This window comes from Sarcophilus harrisii, chromosome 3 (genome assembly GCF_902635505.1).
Source record: "Sarcophilus harrisii chromosome 3, mSarHar1.11, whole genome shotgun sequence".
In the NCBI taxonomy this organism is placed as follows: Eukaryota; Metazoa; Chordata; class Mammalia; order Dasyuromorphia; family Dasyuridae; genus Sarcophilus; species Sarcophilus harrisii.
In genome coordinates this window covers 514,579,131-514,601,945 of record NC_045428.1, presented here as the reverse complement: position 1 = coordinate 514,601,945, position 22,815 = coordinate 514,579,131, and the positions used below count along the sequence as shown (strand labels likewise).

Here is a 22,815-nt window from a genome sequence, read left to right as displayed (position 1 = left end):
ATACATATCTGTGTCAAATGTTATTATTCTCTAGTGCAGGATTAAAAGGAAAGGAGAGAAATAGTTTAGAACAAAAAATTAACACCCTAAAAATGTAAGTTTTAAAAACTGTTCAATGATGGTAGACTGTTGTCATTTGAAGATGTATTTCCGCCAAACTGTGTAGCCTTCAGCAATATAATGACAGCTTATCCATCATAATTATTCTAGAAATCCAAGAATGTGTCCAATTCAGAGAAATGATCTAGAACTACCATTTTGAACATTAAGTCCTCAATTAGAGGAATAAATCCCTAAAAAAGCTGGCATTCCTCTCAGCTAAAGAGAGGGTAGTAGAGATTACAACTAGAGACAAGATAAATTCTAACTCTGGAAAGAATGCTATATTTGGGATTAAGAGACGGGTTTGAATCTTAGCTCTGTCACTTACCGACAAGGCTGTGTGATCATCAGCACTTCACCTTTCAGGCTCAGCTTGCTCCACTATAAGACAGGAATCTACCTTATGGAATTCTATTAAGGCACAAGTGAGATAAAATATATAAGGTTATATGATGCTTAAAATGTTATAGAAATGTTAGCTCTGATTGTAAAGAGTGAATATCCACACTATTGAAAGGAACACCCCCATGGATGAGATCATGGATCCAATGAAGTGTTATGTTGTTGTCACCTAATGAGGGTCTCAATGCCACAGCATCCAGGATGCCAGCAGCATGCTGTAATGCATATGGAAAGCCAAACCACTACCTGCCCTGGAAAGCATTTAAAAGTCCAAAGGGAATGAATCAATCGGAAAGTAATGAAGACCTGGTCAACAAAGAATAATTCAACATCTCTCTGCTCACCCACTTTGTCTGACACTAAGTTACAACAAAGAATATTGACCAATGTATTTAGGCCTTTTGCTGCATATTCTCTAAACTGAAATGAGAAAAGACTAAGACTTCATGAAAATGACAAATTCAGAGTAGGTAAATTTCACTCTAGAAGAGGGATTCTAGGTATCCAAAAGTAAATGATATCATGCCTCCAGAGTTGCCTTATTGACTCACAGTTCCCTCAGCCATCACTGTAACTCTCTTCTCTATTACCTCCCTGGAGTAATGTGTTTGGCAAATGAAAAACATATAAGGAACATAATAACAATAACAATTATTTCAATTTATCATCATTGTGAATGAAGCACATTTTTGAAGGAGGAAAGGACAGCACTTATTCTTATAATAATAATGGCTAGTATTTATATAATGCTTTAAGATTCACAAATCATTTAACATATATTTACTAATTTGAGCCTTCCAAAAATACTGTGAGATAGATGCTATTATTATTTCCATTTTGCAGATTAGCCTGAGAAAGACACTTGCCCATGATTGTATATTGTGTAAATGTCTCAGATGGGAATTCATACCCACACCTTCTGATTTCAAGTTCAGCCAGTGTTCTAAAAAAGATTTCATGGAGAATTTCTGCAATTGTATAATGGTTTCTTCTAATGTGCCCCTTGAAACATCCATATCTCTAGAATACTGGAGGATGAATGTTTGGATAACTCAGAGGAACTAGATCTGAAATTTTTGAAAAAACTGGAGGGGGGGGGGTCTATTCAAACAAAACTCCATCTTTTGTATACCTGGGAAAGGGACTCCTTTCATCTCAAATAATATATAATAGGATGAACTAGTGATAAAAATTTGTAGTTTCCAGGTACTACTAGAGCCTTTTCAATGATCGTGGCTACACAAAGCATGTGAACTATGTTGAAGCTTTTGTCTATCTGCAGCTCTTTGAAGGGGCCCAGAGAGAACACTAAAAAGCATAGGGAGTTTCTGATTTTAGATAATGATCTCATCTAGGTCCATTTGCTACATAAGATTCTAATTCCCTATTCCTCTTCAGTACTGAAAACAAGAAAGCATATGCCAGATAAATTATTGAATGGTAGCAATTTGGGCATTCAGTATAATACAGTAAAGAGAGTCTTGAACTTGGTGTTGGGATATCTAAACTTCAAATACCTCTGATGAAGTTTCAACAGACTCAAAGTTTATGTGAGATTAATTAAGTGAGACAATTAAGTGAGATTCAGGTCTCACCAGGGCTGAATTTTTATTTCCCCTACTCAGGAAAATGTACATTTTCTAAGGGTAAGGACTGTGTCATTTTTTGTAATGGGCCGAACTCGAGTTGATGCACTGAGGTCCCAAACACATGAGGCTAAATAGTAATTGGACCATACTCTATTAATATATATGCTTGGAGAAAGAATGGCCCCCGCCCACTCTTTGTGCAAGTCCTGATGTGTTGTATAGGAAATGACGATTTTGGTGGGTGGAGGCAAAGGGTGGATAGTGGAGCAAAAAGAGACGGCTGGCTGGCTTCTTGTTGCAGCTGCTCACATGACGATCCCCCTTCACCTCAAAAAGAATAAAGATTGAAGATTTTCCCTTAACCTGAATTCCTGACTCCGGCTGATTTTAAAATACGTGGTCATCACAATTTTTAAACTTTGTACTCTTAGTGCTCATTGTGATAGATTTGTGATATTATTAGTAACTTACTTGATATATTAAAACTTATCCATTACCTCTCAAATTCTGTGCTTCTGTTCCATGCTTTTCCATGGATTCTCCAGAGCATAATATCCTTCACAAATGCTATGGTGGGAATAGGCTGCATGAAGGCTGATCTTTTTTTTCTTACTCTGTTATCTCTGTCTGCCTAGCTAGACATGGGTAGCAAATTATTGCTATTCATCCCAATAACCACCTTATGAGTTGTCAGGGCAGTAAACTTGTCCAGGTATCCAATAATCTAGTATCATTAACAAGTTTTTATTAGGATAACAGGGGACTTGCCCCATAATCCCAGTTTTTATGAGCCTATTCAGAGTGCTCAGATGATGTAACTCCATGTGCACTTTGGAGCATACAAAGACATTCTGTACTTAGTTCTGTTCTACTAATTCAAGGTGAAGAGAAGCTTCTTTGATTGACTATGTAGTTTAAACTGAGTATGTAATCAAAAGGTATAGGTTGACCAGAACCTGTACCTTTTCTTGCTATGACTTTTTCCTTCCTGGTGCCATTCTGGTGAGAAAAGAGAGACAAAGCTATAAGAAGTGATGGCTTTGGCACTCCCTATTTGTGAGATCGTTATGTGGTCCATGGAAACATATCTTGGTTCTTTGTCTTGGCATTGTGTTCTTTCATTTTAGATTTTGTCACTTTCAAAACTTCAGGAGGGTTCAAAACTATCAAGATGTCTGCAGATGGAGTCCATAACAAACTTTATAGCCGGTCAGGTGAGCCTTAAGGCCCTAAGAATCAAGAGACAACTTTCAATCTATGGAACTTAACCTAATGCTAGTTAAAACAGTTTTTTATCCAGCAGTGATGCTGCATTTGATGTGAACTTGTTAAGATCTATGCTATGTAGAAACTTCATCAAATCTAAGCCCAATTTCTATAGAGATTTGTTCTTGCTTTACCTTTGAAGTAAGTGTCCCTTTGTATCCCCTTGTAAAAGTTAATTGATATCATCTGATTAAATGTAACTGGAGAGCAAGTAGGGAGAACACATCAGAATGGGAGCTAAAATCTATAACATTAGAAAAGAGATAGCTCAACCTTTAGGGATAGCTCTAGAATAGGGATTTAGTCTTGCTAGGAGAAACTGAAGTTAGAGCCTTTGCTGTATTAAGCACCAATCAAATCATAAGCAAAGAAAAAAAAAGTTCCTGCCATCAAGAATTTACACACATTACATACTACTACTATGTAGTAGTACATACTACTACTATGTAATGTAGTATTACATTATGTAATGTAATAATGTAATGATTGACATCATACATACACACACATATATGTTTGTATGACATGGTAATTTTGGAGAAGGAGAGAACATGCAACTAGGAGCATTAAGAGAAGTTTTCTGAAAAGGCACAAGAGCTGAGTTTTGGATTAAGCTAGAGATACTAAATGATGGAAAGTGGGCACCACATTCCAAGTATGGGAATCAGTCTGTGTAAAGACAATAACAGTAGATAAAATGCCAAATTTAGAGAACATCAAGGAGATGAGTTTAGTGGGAATGTGAAATACATGAATGAGAGTGATACAAAATAAGCCTGGAGTCAAATTATGGAAAGCTCTAAGTACCAGAGGTTTTTTCTTTTATTTTCAAAGCAATGGAATATTCAAGCATATAAAGCATCCAACTACATTTTTTCCATTTTTACAAAAGGGAAACTATGAAACTATGAAGCTTCAAAGAATATATATATAAAGAAAAACTTTGAGGGAGGAGAATTTTTCTAGTCTGCACCTAATTTCTCTTAGTACTCATTACACCAAACATAGGGGATATATTCCAGTGTAAGAAGAAAAGTATATCAAAAGACTTCTTGATGCACAACTAATGCCTTGGTCCCCTCTGGTTGTGTTGTCATTTATGGAACATCATAATCACTCATGTGGGGAATATAAACAGAATTCCCTCAGGTACTTCCTGAATCCAGGAAACTGAGGTTCCTGTGTACTACCCTAGGGATACTTTATTCTTCTTTGTAACTTTAGCACATGGTATATGAAGCATGCAACATCTTTGAAAGAATGTAGCCACAGTATCAGATCTAAACTGTATCACAAGGTGATAACCATTAAAACTGGTGCTGGCTAAGAAATAGAGTAATGGATCAATTAAATAGATTAGGTACCCAATACATAGTACTAAATATTCATAGTAATCTGGTGTTTGATAAAGGCAAAGATATAAGCTTTTGAACAAAAAAAAATCCCTATTTGATAGAAATTGCTGGGGAAAGTAAAAAGTAGTCTGGCAGAAATTAGGTTACGGACAAACATCTCACACCAGATACAAAGATAAGGTCAAAATGGGAACATAATTTAAACATAAAGGGTGATAAAATGGACAAACTGGGGGAGCATGAAATATTTTACTTGTCAGATCTATAGATAAGGAAAGACTTTATGACAAGAGAGAGAGAACATTACAGAATACAAAATGAATAATTTTGATTGTTTTGAATGTTTAAAAATTTTGCATAAATAAAACCAACACAGTCAAAATCAAAAGCTAGAAACTGCGGGGAAATTAACAAGTAAACTTTTTGGTGAAGGCCTCATTCTCAAATATATAGATAACTGAGTCAAATTTATGGGAATACAAATCATTCCTCAACTGCTAAACATTCGAAGTTTATGAATAGGCAGTTTTTAGAAGAAAAAATTAAAGCTGTTTATAGCCATATGAAAAAAAAATGCTCTAATAAATCACCATTGATTAGAGAAATAGACATTTAAAAGAACTCTGGGGTACTATCTTACATCTATCAGATGTAATGAATGCAGATCAACACTTACTTTTTTAAACTTTATTTTTCTTGGGGTTTTTTTTAGTTTGTTTTGCAATAGGGCTAATATGAAAAATATATTTTGCATGGCAGCACATGTATAATCTGTCATAGCAAATTTCTTGCCTTCCCAATAATGGGGGAGGGGGAAAAAGCCAAGAGAGAATTTGGATCTAAAAGTTTTTTGTTGTTGTTTTTATTTTTTGCTGAGGCAATTGAGGCCCTTGGTCACACAGCTAGGAAGTACTAAGTGTGTGAGATCACATTTGAATTCAGGTCCTCCTCACTTCAGGGCTGGTGCTCTATGTACTCTACCACCTAGCTGCCCCTGAACTCAAAGTTTAAAAAAAAAACAAATGTTAATTGTTTTTTCATGTAATTGAGCAAAATCACAATAATTTTTAAAGAAAAATGCAGTCAAGTGTTGGCCAAGGAGAGGTTTTTTCCTTTCAAAAGAAGATTTAGTAATCCTATGTGAGTAGTGTAGACATTCTCAATGAGAGCCAAATGGAAAGCAGATTGAAAAGCATAGGAAAGATTTGCATCTATGAATCAGAATTCTAGCCCTTTGTCCCATATTTCTTCAAATAGGAAGATTTCTTTTTAAGTCCCCAACCACTTTACTAATGTTACTGAAAGCTATTTTATGTGTTCTAATTACACAAATTACTTGCTAACTTTTAAGCAAGAAATTATCTCAAAATACCCTTGTGTCTATTGGCATTTCAAGGTAAGGGAATTCACTGGAATATTTCCCATTTTCCAGATGTAATACTTTCCAAAATAAATGTTGGATGAACTGTGCAATTTATGCCATGCAAACACTTTAATTCACACAGTAATATTTTGTAGTTTGTAGGAGCTTGGACTTTTTCCAGAAGTGAATATCCTTTATTACAGAGGCCCTTATGTTTCATACTAAGAAATAAAAAAAAAATCACACTTTTGGCTGCCCTTTTCAAAAAGAAAGCTGTTTGGGCCAATGCATATGGAAACACACATGTGCATGCACTCAGATAGACAAACTCTCTAGCTCAGTAGGAGTTGCAAGTCCACAAACAGGCTGTCTCTCTTTTGTGATAAAAAAGAAGGAGGCCAGAACCTCAACAAACAAGGAAAAAGGTCCCTAAGATAAAGTTAAGTAGGGGATAGGACAGAGCATAATACTTAGGGCTAAATGCCAATTATCCTGAACTGAGATGAGGAATGACAGATTATGATTAAAATATTCAAAATAGGGCCTGTGAGGAAAGGGATATTCAGAAACTCTCATAACCTTCTGCCCCTCCTCATTCCTTGAGGAATTTATGGCCAGATCCAGCTGGGCCTGAAAGGTCTGGCATTGCTAAGAAATATACATTCTACAAAGTACCTCCAAAAAGGTCTAAGATTAGGAATTTACATATTATTTTTGAGCATATCTGTAGTAGACCCAGAGTTCTGGTCCAAAATGAACCATCAGTCCTACTTGAAGTGAATCTTTTTCCTAGGATTGCACTAGAGTCAAACCTTTTTCCCAGTCTCCTAAGAGCTATATCCTGGTATGGGCTTTGGAATCAAACCAATATTTAGTGGTTTTAGAATTGGGGATTGTCTTCCCCACAACATAATGACCTGCTGTTTTTCCATGAGCATACAGATTAATGTTTTGTTATTCCTCATGGAAGTTAGTCTAAAGAGGACATTAACCTGGGTGTAGCTGCAGGAATGCAATGCAGAGGTCATCAGTGCTCCTGTATTACTAACTGACTCCTTAAGTTTGTCAAAACTTGAAGGTAATTTATGGGGCTCTGGTTCTAGCTGCTAGGAATTGTAATGGGAATTACAAAGAGATTGGCTTTTTACTAAATATCAAGAAGATCTGGGGGAATTACAAGTAAAGAAGGGCAAAGTACTGGGAAAGAAAGAGCTTAGCTTGAAGGTCTCTTTTCAATGCACACTGGGTGCAGCTCTAAACCTAAAGCTACAATTTTTAAAAGATGGAGCTGTGAGGTCTTCCAAAGGAGGGAGATTCAACTTTGAGCGTGAGCTATCCAAGGAATTTTCCATCTCCAATCATATGAGAATCTATGTGAAACATATCCTTTTTCATATGGAATACTCTTCCCTTATTACTTTCTTTACTATTCTGTCTTAATTAAAAATTTTGCTATTTGGCATATATTGGTAGAGAATGCCCTGAATAGAGATATTCTTTGATCACTTAGCAAATTTGAATAAAAATAAGTGTTATTTTGTCCTAAATTATAAAAATTTTTCATTGGCGTTTCAATATCTCATAGGATTTAAAGCTCAAAGAGACCTTAAAAGAGTTTTCCAATCTAACACATAGGTATAATAAGTAAGTAGCAGATCCAGAATAATACCCAGAGCTCTTGATTCCCAGTTCAGTGCTTTTTCCATTACTTCATACAAACTAGATGTATGATGGGGCTCGTATCTGTGTACTTTCACTTTAGAGCTTCACTGAAGAAGAAATATAGTAATATATCACATTAAAATCCCATCCTGACTACCTTAATCATTAAACTCCCAAAGAATGATTTTTTTGGACTACAAGCTATTCACATTTGAATAGGATAAAGTTGATAACTGAAAATAACTAGAAAGCTACCAAAGATCTTCATTGCAGTTTGCATTTATTAGGAATCTATTATTTGGAAACCAAGTGAACCAGGATCATTGTCCTTGGAATTGAAAGATTTATAAAGAAAGACAAGATGTACACCTGTTATCACCTGTTTCTCTGCTGTCGCTTTTAGATTTCTTCTGAGTCTCCAGAAGATACAAGTTTTGGCAAGCATGACCCAAAAAGAGATGTGAGAAGATAGCTCCTTCAAACTTTTTGCAAAGGTGGCAGATTTATGGATGTGAAAATTGTGTATATGTTTGGTTTTTTTTTTTACTGACTTGATGAATTTTACTAATTATTTTCCTTCTCCTACTTAGTTTATTTTTTTCTTTAAAAATTTTTTATAATATGGGGTGACTTTCTGTGGAAGGAGAAGCAGAGAGGTATAGGATAATAAAGCTGACGCTACTTAGCTCAAAAAGTTGTAAGGATATTCAATTCAAAGATAACAACTATTGGGATAAACTATTTTACTATTTGACTAGCCTAACAATTAACCACTATTAGACAACAGTTTGTGGGAAAACTAGTAGGCAGCATGGTAAAAATTAAAATTAGACCAGAATCTTATATCACATATGTCTCCAAATGGTTACATAGATATAAAAAGTCAAATCATAAATATAAGAGAGGCCAAGAAGAAGCTGCCTTCTTGGTAGTACCAGTCACTGGGCTCATAAAGAAGATAAAGAAGTTAACAATAGATAAAATGGACAATTGTGGTGATAAAATAATTTAAAGTTTTCGCACACACAAAAAAACTAAATAAAAGGGAAATGGTTAAATGAGGAAAAAATCTTTGCAGCAAGTTTCTCTGAAAAAGAAGTCATTTCTGAGGAATATAAGGAGCTAATCAAATTTAAACAATAAAAGTCATTCCCAATTGAAAAATGTTCAAAGGATATGAATAGTTAGTAGAGCATATTTCAGAGTTATTTCACATTCACTTCTAGACTACTGATAAAGTAAATGTCACAATAAAGCAAGTCACAGGAATTTTTTTCCCAGTACATATAAAAGTTATGTTTGTACTATACTATAGTCTATTAAGTGTGCAATAGTGCTATGTCTTTAAAAAAAAAAAAAAAGCAGGGTACATATTTTAATTAAAAATACTTTATTGCTAAAAGAAAAATGCTAACCATAATTTATGCCTTCAGCCAGTCACAATCATTTTGCTGGTGGAGGCTCTTGTTTGATAGTTTGATATTGATGTTGCCAACTGTGTGCCTATAATGGTGGCAGTCTGCCTTGAACAGCTTAATACTTCCTTTATACTAATAACATTGATGCTACCAAATGGGGATCTCATGCTCTACCATGACTGTTACTGGAGGCTTTTGACCAGATTATTGTAAGCCTCAAAAGAGATGATGCCTGTAAAGTGATGTAAAAATTAATATCATTTATCTTATATTTTATCATTCTGGTTGTCTGTTTCAATTTGTCAATGTCCTTCTTAAAGCTAATCTCCATAATGAAACAATATTTTTAGATAAGTGTTCCTCATACTTTTTTGATCACATACCCTGTAGGTAAAAAAAAGTTTAGCTCATATTCTGGATATATGTATATTTATTTATATATTATGTACATATATTATTAACCTAATATGTAATATATATTATCAAACATGTAAAATAGAAATTTTTTAAAAGATGAGATGAATAATATTGATAAATAATTTCTTGATTTTATCAATAGAAAAATACATTTCCTCTAATAGCTGCCATTTTTTTGTCAGCATTTCTAATGATTCTTTTTGTTTCCTGAAACAAACTTCTACATTGTTAAGAGAAGCTAGGATACAAATTGCATTAAAGCAGACATAAGAAATGTATAAGATAGGCTTTCCTGTGGATAGTTTGTTTCTTTTTTGTCTTTGCATCTCTAGTGTCTAGCACAATGCCTAAAACAGCAGGTGCTTAATAAATATTTGTTAAGTGATCTATTGATCCTAGAGTCACTTTAACAACAAATAGGAATATTTAGTCTATCTATGTGTATGTATGTATTTGATGAATCACAAATCACTGTAGTCTGTTTATTCTTGAGTCATGGAATCTGCCCTTACTGTTAAGAGATTGCTTACAGTTCTTCAAAGAGCCAGCCCAAGAGATAGGCAATCCTTCAGCCCCTATCTTTGTTGATTTGTTGTTGGCTGCTTCAGATAAGGAACCTGGAATACGGAAGGAAATGGAACAAGCACAAGGTAAATGCCATGAAGCCAGAAAACTCCATTTGGCTTTTCTCTGATCCAGCAGCACTGAATGGAAGCAAGATTACACTGTTATTTTTGTCTTGCACCTATGACTACAGGCTCAACACTGAAGATCTGATGTGAATAGTTTGGAATGCTGGAGCTGTCCTTTGTAATGCCTGCCTGACTAGACAGACACAGGAAATGGACACCTCTAGCTGAAAGGCTTAGATAAGATCCCTGGACAAAGAATGCCTGTTTAATGAACTGTTTTAAAACAAACAAACAAAAAAAAAGTGTTGTTGTTTTGTTTGTTTTTGTGGAAGGGGAAAAAAAGACTCTAGAGTGTGCTGGGAACCAGATTTGTATGACAATTCCTATCTCTTGGAATGAAAATAAAATCATCAGTATATGTGCCAGTCAGTCACCTACAAGTACAATTTAGCTGGTCCAAAAGAATGATAAAAGTATCTAGCTCCTCAAAATTACTCTTCATGCTCATAATACATAGTCAGGAAACTTTGGGGGTGGGGGAATGAGGGGAATTGTTCAGGAAGACAGAAAAGGGATGGATGCCCCCTGAAAAAGGATCTTTATGACGTTTGACTCTTCACAAACTGCTCACAAACTGCTGCTCTTTATCCAAAGCCTATCATATACTCTGCTCTTCTCTTCTCCCCTCATCTGAGACTCCAAGTTTCAAGGAAGGAAATAGAAAAGGCACAAAATTAAAAGATATTGTTATGTTACCAGCCAGTCAGGGTATGGCTGACACAATTCCTACTGCTGCTATTACTCCCAGAAGGGACTATCTGGTCAAAGGTGGCTGACTGCTTGTGTTACCTATATTGAGAAATTTTGTAATTCTTAATTATAATAATATCTACCCAAAGGAGGTGGCAGAGTATTCATTCCATTATTCAGCATCCAGTAGCCAAAATATAGATGATGCCTTGAAGAAAGACTGCACTGGTGATGTTTACAATTCAATTATTAGGAAGAAAAAAAATAAACAGGAAGCAACTAGAGAACAAGTGGAAGGGGAACTTGCTATTTAATGAAGTCTATTTGGAATCACACTAAACCCTCACTTCCTACTTCATCAGTATATTATAAAGATCAAATGAGATCAGTATAAACTTAATTGTAGAAAAATAAAAACATTGAAAAAGAGAAAAGTTTAAAAAAACTGTCCTTGCTCTCAAGGAGCTCACATTCTTATGGAGGAAACATGTAAATAACTAGCTACATATAAAATATATAGAGAGTGGATAGAAAGGGATCCAAAAAGGGATCCAAATTAGCAGATGGAGGACCAGGAAAGGCCTCCTGTAAAGGATGGCCTTTGAGCTGAGTTTTAAAAGAAGCAAAGAAAATGAAGAAATTGAGGTGAAGGGGTAACATATTCCAAAAGTATAAAGATGGAACATGGAATATGGAATGTTCAGTCCAAGGAACAATTAATAGATAATACTAAGGTTGTGATGCCAAAGAAACTGAGGCAAGATAGAGATTAGAGAGTATTTAATATTTTATTTGAAAGGGAGAGATTTACTGGGACCAAATGGATCCATGGTTTGGTCCCAGGGCTGAATGAGACTATCGTCTCCAAGAATTCAGCAAACAACGTGAGTTCTCAATGACCTATATACACGTGACTCAGACACACAGAGGGTAGATTGAGGCAGGGGCAGAGTCAGAGTGCTGAGAGCAGGCACGGGACTCTGACAGGGTGAGGGGAAGGCACCAGAGATAGAGATGACATAATGGGGGGAGGAACCCCGGAGATGGGGAGAGGCATCTTGATAAGACAATATCTGATATTCTGATAACTTGGGATGGGGAGAGGCATTCTGATATTCTAAAATATAAGATCTTTTATCCTTATCAAATATTCTGATTAAGAGGGAGGGGTGGTTTTGCAGGATTGAGCAGAACAATTATAAACTGAGGCAGAACAATTAGGGAAACTGAGGCAGGACAATTTAGGGAAATTGAGTCAGGATAATTAGGGAAACTGAGTTAGGACAATAAAAGAGAACAGTGGCATAACATTCCACACACTCTCTCTTCTGAATATTCAAATCACTTCCTCTAGAAGGTCTTAGCACCATAATTTTGACCAACCATATGTAAAACAAATAAACCAAAATAAAACTAGAAAAATGTAAGGACTTATGGCAAAGACAAGTCTCTCCCTAATAACCCCAGAGTTATTAGCATAAAAACAGCATTCCTCATTTAGGGAAGCACACAGGCCTCCCTGTTGCAAAAATAGCAGGTCCTCTGCAGTTGGGGAACATCTCAGCCAGAGAATCCAGTTTGAGATGGCTAGTTCACTGTGAGTTAGGTCTGTGGTCATTTGTGCTTTTAATTCAGCCTCTGTTTATATAGGGAGTAGCAGTGTTCAAGACACTCCTGCTGCCCATCTGAAGAGAGGCACCCCAAGTCTGTCAGGGACTCCAAAGGGGGTAAAAGTGGGGCCTGGAGTACCTCTACCTGTCCCCTTTCAATAGAACAGTAACTGCTACTAGGAAATAGATTTCTGAGCAGATTATGCAGTTAGACCAAGTCAAGCAATCCCAAACTATTAGAGGTCTAATACCAAACTTCAAGGTCCTTTGAGAATGCTGAAATACTAATTAAGGAACTGGGGTTTATAGGACTGGAGAAACAGATGAAAGAGATTGCCAGTCCCAGGACAGGTATCTGATTTCTGGTTGTTTCTAAAAAATTATCTCAAAAACTGAGTCTGCCAGGGCAATTCCAGCAGAATAAGGGATTTCAAAGTTAAAACATAACCAGCAAATCATAGTCCAGTAAATTTTAAGCAAAGAGTAAAAACAAAAAGGACTGTTTAAAGGATTTGCAACTCAAATTGAACTAATGAGATACGGGGTGGGAAAGAAGTGCCTAAGAAAAATACATCAGTTTCCCCAATTTCCTAACCAGTTTCTTCCTCCCTTTTTTCTCACAGAAAGGAATTATCAAATAACCATTCCACATATAAATCCCAAGAGTGAATCAAAATTCTCTACATAACAAACTAGTATAGTAAGCCTTCCTAAAAATCCCTCAAACATACAGAAATAGTTACACAGTTTTAACAATTCTTAAACAGTAATACAATTAAAATTTTAACAATAATTCAACCACTTTCCCACTCCCCTATATCAGTCCAAATTACATCAGGAGCAGTGCTCTCTCAAAAACTGCTTCATGCTGAGGATGGGCCGAGATACTCAGTCCAGGGAAGGGATGGATGTGGCCATGCTGCCTGCTACCAAAACCCAAAACTTCAGATGGACTGATCCATGTCCCAGAAGCAAGTCAATACCTGTAAGTTGATTAAAATCTAGAACAAAAAATACAAATCTAACAAATAAAGGTTAGAACAGACTGATACAAAATGTGTGTAGCAATGGAATTTCTGACTTAAAGGGTATGAATATTTTAATGATTTTCTTTGAACTATTTTGAATTGTGTGACAGAAAGGTTGTATCAATTTTTAGAGAGTTTCAGAGTCCCCTCATCATTCCCCTCTCGCCCTCATTTTTTCAAGTAAGGAAATTAAGATCCTAAGGAGTTAAAAATGGCTTGGCTGAGATCCCATAGACAGAACATAACACTTCTACATCTTGAATTCAACTTCTGATTTCTAAGTCAATTATACCATGTTATCAATAATATGAGTGACCCAAGCTTAGTCAATATTTCTTTTCTACCAATAAACAGTGCTGCATAAAACTATTTCTTTATTCAAAGGACATGTACCAAAAAAAATCTTATTTGGAGGCACTTTCAACCTTCATTCGTTTTAGTTCACCAGATATTGACTAAACCTCTTGTTCATAGATGCCATGAAGAAGATAAAGCTAAGATTCAGGAGATGTGATTTAGGAAAATTTAAGGAAGAAAATTTTCACTTGAGAGTTGTTCAGATAATATTATGGAAGAAATAGCACCTGAAAACAAGATATATACAGAATAACTTGGAGATAATCTCAGAAGGAAGCCACTAGAACTAATGGAAATATTTCAGAAAATAGACTTTTAGCTAGGACTTGGAAAAAAAAGAGTACTGCACTGCACAAAGGTAAAGAGGGAGAGCATTCCAGGTATGGGAGGCTGCCAGGGAAAATGCCTGGAGTCTGGAGATATACAAAGAAGTCACTGTCAGTGTATTTAGAGTACCTGGACTGTGTGACTCTGAGCAAGTCACTTAATCAAATTGCCTCAGCAAAAAAAAAAAAAAAAAAAAAAAAAAAAAAAAAAAAAAAAAAAAAAAAAAAAAATTAAAAAGAGTACATAGAGTGGAGGAATGGTACAAATATTGTTTTGCAAATTTTACAAATGGCAAATATTGCCATTACAAATTTTATCATGATCCTTTAAATAGGAAGTCCTGAAGCAAATCCCTTTTGGCCTCTCTCTAGTTATAGCTGTGGTTATTTAATATTGTTCTTGCTACTTCACTGTCTTTTTTCTTCTTTGTATTATAGCATCTCCTTTGAAATGTAAAAATCTATTTTGAATTCTAATTTAATTTTTCCCCCAGATCTTAGAATTTAGATTTAGAAGGAACTTTATGATATAAGCTAATCAAGCCACTTTAATTTTTTGGATGAAGAAACCGAAACCAAGAAGAATCTTTGCATCATTTGCCTAAGGTTAACGGGAAAAGGACAAGAAAACAGGTTTTGATTTCATATCAGTGTTCTCTTCATTATGTCATACTGCCTTTTATCTTATTTTTATGCTTGCTATCAAAACAGAAGTAGATTCTTTATTTTGAAATTCCCATTGGATGCCAGCCCAGGAGAGCCAGGTGTTCTCCTGAGCTGGGCTAGATGTTGATTACAACTGTGTTGCCAAGAGACAGATTTTTATCTCTAGAGTTATGAGTTGCCCAGTGAATATTGCCCACAACACCAGAAAAGGGGCAATAACCAGTTAGCTTCATATAAGCTAATTTGCCCTGTCTAAACAGTATCTTAAGGAATGTAGAGAAACTCTTTAGTTATATAATAGAACATTGCTTCTCAAAATGGTTTACTGAATCTTGGAGCCAACTTACTCTTGGAGATTTTCAATTATTCATACTTTTAATTTCCCCTTTTCCTTCCTTTTTGGCCAACCATTCATATATTTTATTATTCCTTATCTCTTTAAAAAGAAGAGGAACAGAAAGGGGATAAAGGAGAATCTCAAGTTAGCCATGATGTATTGGAACAAACATATGATTTTAAATAAGAACACCTGGGTTCAAATCCCAACTCTGTCACTTTGGGGCTAAGGTACTTGGATTAGATGATCTCAGAGCCCTTTTCAGCTCAGCCATATTATGCTTGGGCTTTTTAACAAGTTCTGGTCATGGATTTCAGTGCAAATTAGGTAGTTGTAGTACCAACTAAAAAAAAAAACAGGGAAAAGATTTGGGGAAAACAGTGGAGTAAGTCAGAAAATTCCAAACTCTCCTGGTCTCCCCCCACAAAGGAGACAAAAATAGCACCTCAGGACAGATGTAGAGAGGTTAAAAAAAAGAGTTGGGGCAGAACAGTGATCATTCTGGAACAAGTGGAAAATCAAGAAAGATATCAGGACCGAGGTTTGGTCCCACTGAAACGTAAAAACCTCTCAACCAGTTCTGCTTAAGCAGCAAGCAATGAGCTCTGGGTAAGGTGGCTAGCCTTACCCTCAGCCATAGTCATCTTCATCTCCTGGAGACCTGGGAAGTCTGGTGTCTAAACCTCTTCTTACAAGGGACACTAAGCTCAATTGCTTCCCAGACATGGCAGTGTATAAGAAGGAATCAGCATTGTCCCCCAGCTGTGAGAATTTACAGGAGAGATTCTTGGTTTCAGTTCCAAGACAGAGTGGAGGACTGAAGGAGAATCTGAGACCAGAGTTACATCCCCATACTAACAAACTGTAGTTTAAAAAAAAAAAAAAAAAGAGTAGGCAGAGAGAAAGAACTCAACCATAGGGAGTTACTATGGGAATAGAGAAGATCAAGTTTCCTCTTCAGAGGAGCAAACTGAAGGCAAAAAAAAAAGCCCCTTCTACTCCAAAGAGTGATGTCAAAAGGTTACCTGCCCAAAAAGAATTCAGAGAAAAACTAAAAAAAGACTTTAAAAATCAAATGATAAAGATTGAGGATTTTTTTTTAAATAAGAACAATCGAGATTATGAAAAGAAAGTCAAGTAACAAACAAAAGAGATACAGAAATTTAAGAAAGAAGATGACTCCTTGAAAATTAAAATTGGGCAAAAGGAAGCCAATGAAATTATAAGAGACTAGGACATAATAAAATAAAATAGAAAAAATGAAAAAAAATAGAAGAAAATGTGAGACATCTCACAAGAAAAACAACTGATCTGGAGAACAGACCAAGAAGAGGAAACATAAGAATAATAGAACTACTTGAAAGTTATAATAAAAAATATTGGCACAACAATTCAAGAAATAATTTGCAAAAATTGTCCTGAAATGTTAGAATAAGAGAGAAAAGTAGAAATAGAAAAAAAATCACCAATCACTACTGAAAGAGATCCTATAAGAAAAACCTACAGGAACATCATAGCCAAATTGCAAAACCCTTAGGTCAAGAAGAAAATATTGTGAGAACAAGGAAAAAAATTCAAATATGGCAGAGCCAGAATTAGAATCACACAAGACCTAGTAGCAGCTACATTAAGAGACTGCAGGTCTTGGAAAATTATATATATTGAAGTACAAAAGAACTGGGATTATGGCCAAAAATATCACATCCAACAAAATTAACTATAATCCTAAATGGGGGAAAAATGGATATTTAGTGAAGTACCAACATTTCAGGATTTTGTTGCAAAAGACCTAAATTTAACAAAAAATTTGACATATAAGATCCAAGAGAAATATAAGACAAACATAAAATACTAATTACAGGGGACTTAACAAGGACAGTTTGTGTTTTATATATGGAAATGTAAACTATATGTCTAAGACTGTCATTAGTAATTGAGTAATTTGAAAGAAAGATTGGGGAAGACCTGAGTATGATGTGATTCTAAAAAGTAAAACCATTTAGAAAACACAAAGGAATTAGATGGAGGGTGGGTAGTTCTGAAACCTTACTCCCAGTGGGAATGGGCTAAAAAGGAAAATGAATTGTGTGTGTGTGTGTCTGTGTGTGTGTGTGTGTGTAAAAGTCTTCTAAATTCAGAAAGAAAAAAGAGGCTAAGAGAATAGGGAGGGAGAGAAGGAATCCTACTCACATCATGTCAAATTAAAGAGAGAACAACATATACAAGGAAATAAGTCTTCTAAATTATTAAAGAAATAAGAGAGTGAGGGAATAGGATAAGGGAAGTGGTAGATTAGAGTGTGTAGATTAATGGAAATCAAATGGGGGGGTGAGGAGAAAGGAGAGACCCTTAGATTGATGGTAAATTATGTAATAGGAGGACAAGGTAGAAATAAAGTAAAGGGGTCAGGAGGGATGGGAAATAAGGGATACACCTAAACATAAAATAAAGATCAGGAATAGAATCGATTATATAAAAACAAAAACACCAGGAGTAGTAATCATGATCTCAGAGTTAAAGCAAAAATAAATTTAATTTAAAAATAGCAAAACTACACCATATGTCAGCCATATTAATTAATATTATCTCAGACTATTTAAAATAATTAGACAGTATAAAGTTGAAATATTACTATGGTACAAGAAAATGGTGTGTTTAGCAATATATGGTTCTGATTTGGACTTATGAAAGATGTTTTCAGCCTTCAGAGAAACAGAAGACAGGCATAATATAGTCAACATAGATATATATATATATATATATATATATATATGAATGTTTATTGCATAATTATAGATATGCATGTACATGTATATATATGTGTGTGTATATATATATATATAAATATGATATGTTTTCTCGTAAAAATTGTAGCCTTCTTGGGGGTAAAAAAAAATAAAGCAAAAAGTGCATAGCAGAGAACAAAAGAAAATCTGCAAAGAAGCAAAAAAAAAAAAAGATGGATAGAGCTGAACATAATGTATAGTATTTATTATATGTGATTTCTGGAAATAGAAATGTATTACTTTATACTTTGAATTCTCTCATGTTATGCTGTCCACATGGCAATGTTTTTCATTATTTTTTCTATCTTGTATTTTTAATTAACTAATTAAAAATTTCAAAGTTAAAATTGATTTCTATTAAGTATCCATGGCACTTAATTATTCCTACTTTTGTCTTCCACTAAATAGATGTTATGATTATTTCTCCTTTTTGCTTTATTTTTTTCTTATTATTTATTTGCTTTACTAAGTAAATGTTTCATGTTTAAAACTCAGTGATATGACCCCAGCTGTCTTCCCTCAGTTCGGAGAGCTCTGGCCTCCTGCCCCTCCAATTTTGGGGTAGGGGTGGGGAAGAGGGCATGATTCTGTAGGGGGCCAGAAGGAGGAAGACAAGAAACAGTGTTAGGTCTACTCTTCCTCTTTTTTCTTGGGAAAGAAGAAGCGGTGTTTACGCAGGAAGTGGGGAAAGAAAGAAGAAAGGTGGGAGGGAGCGGCCTAGCTGGTACCCCAACAGTCGCCATAGCCTGTGCAGGAAAGCGCTCCGGGAAACCCATCCCAACCTGTCTTTGCTTTGCTAACATCACAGAACGAGATGAAATAGCCACAGAAAAGTCATCTCCACATATAGATTATAAAAGAAGAAGAAGAAGCAGTAAGATGCCTTCCAGAGCATCAAAATATCCCTTCTCAAGATCACGATCAAGGTCAAAAGAAAGAAAAGGGAAATCAGATCATGAAGAAAGAAAGAAAGCTTCTGAGCCGGAGCAGAAGCTAAGAGCATGTTATTGCATGAAGAGGGTAAACTGAAGACGTTGCAGACTCAGATAGCCAAATTATAAACCTACTTCAATAAAACAGGCAGGAAGACATGAATCCAAAGACAAATCCTCCAAGAAACATAAATCTAAGGACTATAATGACAAAGAACATTCTTATGATAAGGGAAGAAAAAGATTAAATTCGTCTGGAAATAGTGAGGACAGACACAAACACAAAGAAAGGATGTCATTAAGAGGCAGAAATCGTTCAAGATCTAGACCTTATGAAAGGCAACCTCATAGTAGAGGCAGAGAATGGAAGTCAAGGTCTAGAAGCAGGGAAAGAAAGCACGGGTTAGATCTCGATCAAATTCAAGGTGAAGACATAGACACAGAAGTAGTAGACCAGAAGTAGAAGCCATCGAAGAAAGAGTTAGCTAAAATTTAAGTAGGATTCCTAGTCCACCTCCTTTTAGAAGAAGCACAGCAATTGATGCACAAGAAGCATTAGCTAGAAGATTGGAAAGAGCAAAGAAATTGCAAGAACAGAAAGAAAAAGAAATGGTTAAAAAACAGAAACAGAAGAAAAAGTAGCAGTTGTAGCTACTGGTAGGTTTGTCCTCAATGTTGCTGTCCTTCTAACATCTGGATCACAACTTCTAGGTTAGCTAGGGCAGCTCAAATGGCCCACTAAAGGCCAAAGCATTGTCAGAGACCAGAATAGCAGTACCTAGCTATTATAATCTAGCAGCTGTGAATCCTATGAAATTTGCTGAACAGGAAAAGAAAAGAAAAATGTTTTGGCCAGGCGAAGAAGAAAGAAGAAGAAGAAGAAGAAGAAGAAGAAGAAGAAGAAGAAGAAGAAGAAGAAGAAGAAGAAGAAGAAGAAGAAGAAGAAGAAGAAGAAGAAGAAGAAGAAGAAGAAGAAGAAGAAGAAGAAGAAGAAGAAGAAGAAGAAGAAGAAGAAGAAGAAGAAGAAGAAGAAGAAGAAGAAGAAGAAGAAGAAAGAAGAAGAAGAAGAAGAAGAAGAAGAAGAAGAAGAAGAAGAAGAAGAAGGAAGAAGAAGAAGAAGAAGAAGAAGAAGAAGAAGAAAAAAGAAGAAGAAGAAGAAGAAGAAGAAGAAGAAGAAGAAGAAGAAGAAGAAGAAGAAGAAGAAGGGGAAGAAGAAGGAGAAGAAGAAGAAGAAGAAGAGGAGGAGGAGGAGGAGGAAGAAGAAGAAGAGGAAGAAGAAGAAGAAGAAGAAGAAGAAGAAGAAGAAGAAGAAGAAGAAGAAGAAAAATCATAATCTAATGAAATTTGGGAAGTATTGAATTTTGGGAATAAAGACCAAAATGTCAAATTCAGGAAATTAATGGGCATTAAGAGGAGGATGAAGTTCAGTTCATGAAGAAAATTATAAAATATTGAAGGAAGAAGTATTTAGAAATCTGTATGCTCAGTATGAAATGGTAAGATCACAAACTCACACACAAAGAGAAATTTGGGCTTCACACTTTTGATATAGGAAATGGATGCAATTAAAACAACAACAACAACAACAACATGATTTTAAAGTTTGGGACTTTGTGAAATTCTTGTTCTGATGTTAGGTCCTTGTTCACCAAACAGTTAACATTCTAACTTGCGTGGTGTTGAATTTATTTTTTAAAATGTAATTTTTTTTTTATAAAAATCAAATCAGTGATACTGGTATTATCATTGTAATCAGGTTAAACTCATTTTCCATTAAAGTTACAACTATAGAAGGACAATATTTTTTAGTTAACAAGTTCTTCTTTTCAAACAAATGTAAAGTTGCAGATGGAGTAAAATCTCATACATGTCCACTATCTGTGTGTACTTTTGTACTTTGTACAGCTATTTTCATCTCTTGAAACATGAAAGAAATGTTGTGTAGATGTTCTTAAGAAGGTCTGGCCATTGGGACATTAGTCCAGCACAGAAAGCTGAACGGAAATGATAATAAAATATGTTTTTCTAAAAAAAAAAAGTCAATGGTATCATGGTGATTGATTTTGTATATGGGGAAAGCATACCAATGGTGACTCAGAAGAAATGTTAAGTATTAGGAACATATCCCACGACAGTGGGGCTACCTTTATAATTCTAAGAGAGTAGTAACAGTGGCAGTGTGGCGTGTTTCTCTCAAGGTACCTCCCTAGACCTTCCATTCCAATGAATATAGTTTAGGAGAGTAATTCAATCCATCAGGGTGAGTGTAAGGACTACACTGAACTACCACCAATTTGTTTTCTTTATATATAAAGTTGTTTTGAACTAGACTTATGGTCAGAAAATTTGATTTTGAATTCCTAGCTCTTATAGATCCTTGTGATCTTGAGAGAACCTCTCCAAACTTCAGTTATCTCATCTGTAAAATGAAGGAGTAGGATTAGGTTGGACTGAGGTGCCTTTTAACTCTACATTTATGATTCTACATCTCATACTTCTCATGTAGGCCCATAGAAGGTCAATAAATATTTATTTTGTTTAGTTTTGTTTTCAGAATGGGAAGACAGAGCTTTATCAAGTCTATAAAAGGAAACTCTGTTGGGTCATTTTGAACTGAACAAATCTGAACACAGTTCTCTGTTACAAAAAAACTTTGAGACTCTAATCTAGGAATGTTAAGAAATTCTGCTTTAAGTTTCTGTGCTAATGAGCTTCTTAAATACAAGCAATGCTCAACATATTTCAGTCCGTTTCCTGTGATAGCTGCATCTGGGAACTTAAATGAGGCAACATGTAGGCATTGCCCCCCACAGTTTTACTGACATTTTTGAGGATCATGCTAACAACTGGAACCTTTTTCTTCAGTGTGAAATACTGGCCTATGGTAAGACCTGCATATTTCTTGGCATGTTTTCACATTTATCTTGGAAGAATATGCAGCACTGGAAGACATACAGGTAAAACATAGTTATTGTGGGCTGCTGAGGGGGGAAAATAGAGAAGGAAAAAAGATTGGTTGGGTTTAGACTTGTTCTAATTATAGTTATCTGTAATAAAGTGGTTGGTAATTTGACACAGGTTAACTAAATAGCCTAATCCCTAGCCTAAATTATGCTTGAGTAGTCTATTTGACACTAGCAAACATATCACTAAAAAGCCTTGAACAAGAATTGCACAAAAAAGACTGGGTAGGCTGATTCCCTGACCTCAAGCTTCTTACCACTCTAGTCTATCTTTTACTGAGCTATCAAAATGATAGACCATGTCATCCCTGCCCACCTCTATTCAATAAACTTCACTGGTTTCCTATTATCTTCATGATCAAAAACAAAATCCTCTGAGTTTTAAAGTTCTTCAGAACCTAGACCCTTGTCTACTTTCCAGTCTTATTGTGCTTTACTCCCCTCCAACACTCTGTGAACCAGTAATTCACTTCCTTTCTATTCATTGCACAAAATACTTCCTTTCTACTGTCTGTCCCCCCATTCTTACATGATGTTCCTCCTCATTTTCCTCTTCAGACTTCTCCAGCTTCCTTTAAGTTCTAGTTAAAACTTCTTCTGCAAGAAGCTTTTCCCAGTCTCCTTTAATGTTAGGACCTTCCCTGTGTGATTATCTTTGATTTATTTTCCATGTATTTTATTTGTATATAGTTGTTTTCATGTCTCATATATAGAGACATTGAGCAATTTAATAAGTGGGTTCTTTTGGACTTTCTTTGTATCTCTAGTGTTTGGCACAGTGCTTACCTGGCACACAGTAGACACGTAAAATGCTTGTTGACTAAATGAAATAAAAAAACATAATAGACAAATTT

At 35.3% G+C, this 22,815-nt stretch overlaps 1 pseudogene; it reads left to right on the top strand.

Annotated features, from left to right (window-relative positions):
• Positions 1-705: 705 nt before the first annotated feature.
• LOC100919237 lies at positions 706-21,504 on the top strand (annotated as a pseudogene).
• The last annotated feature ends 1,311 nt before the right edge of the window (positions 21,505-22,815 follow it).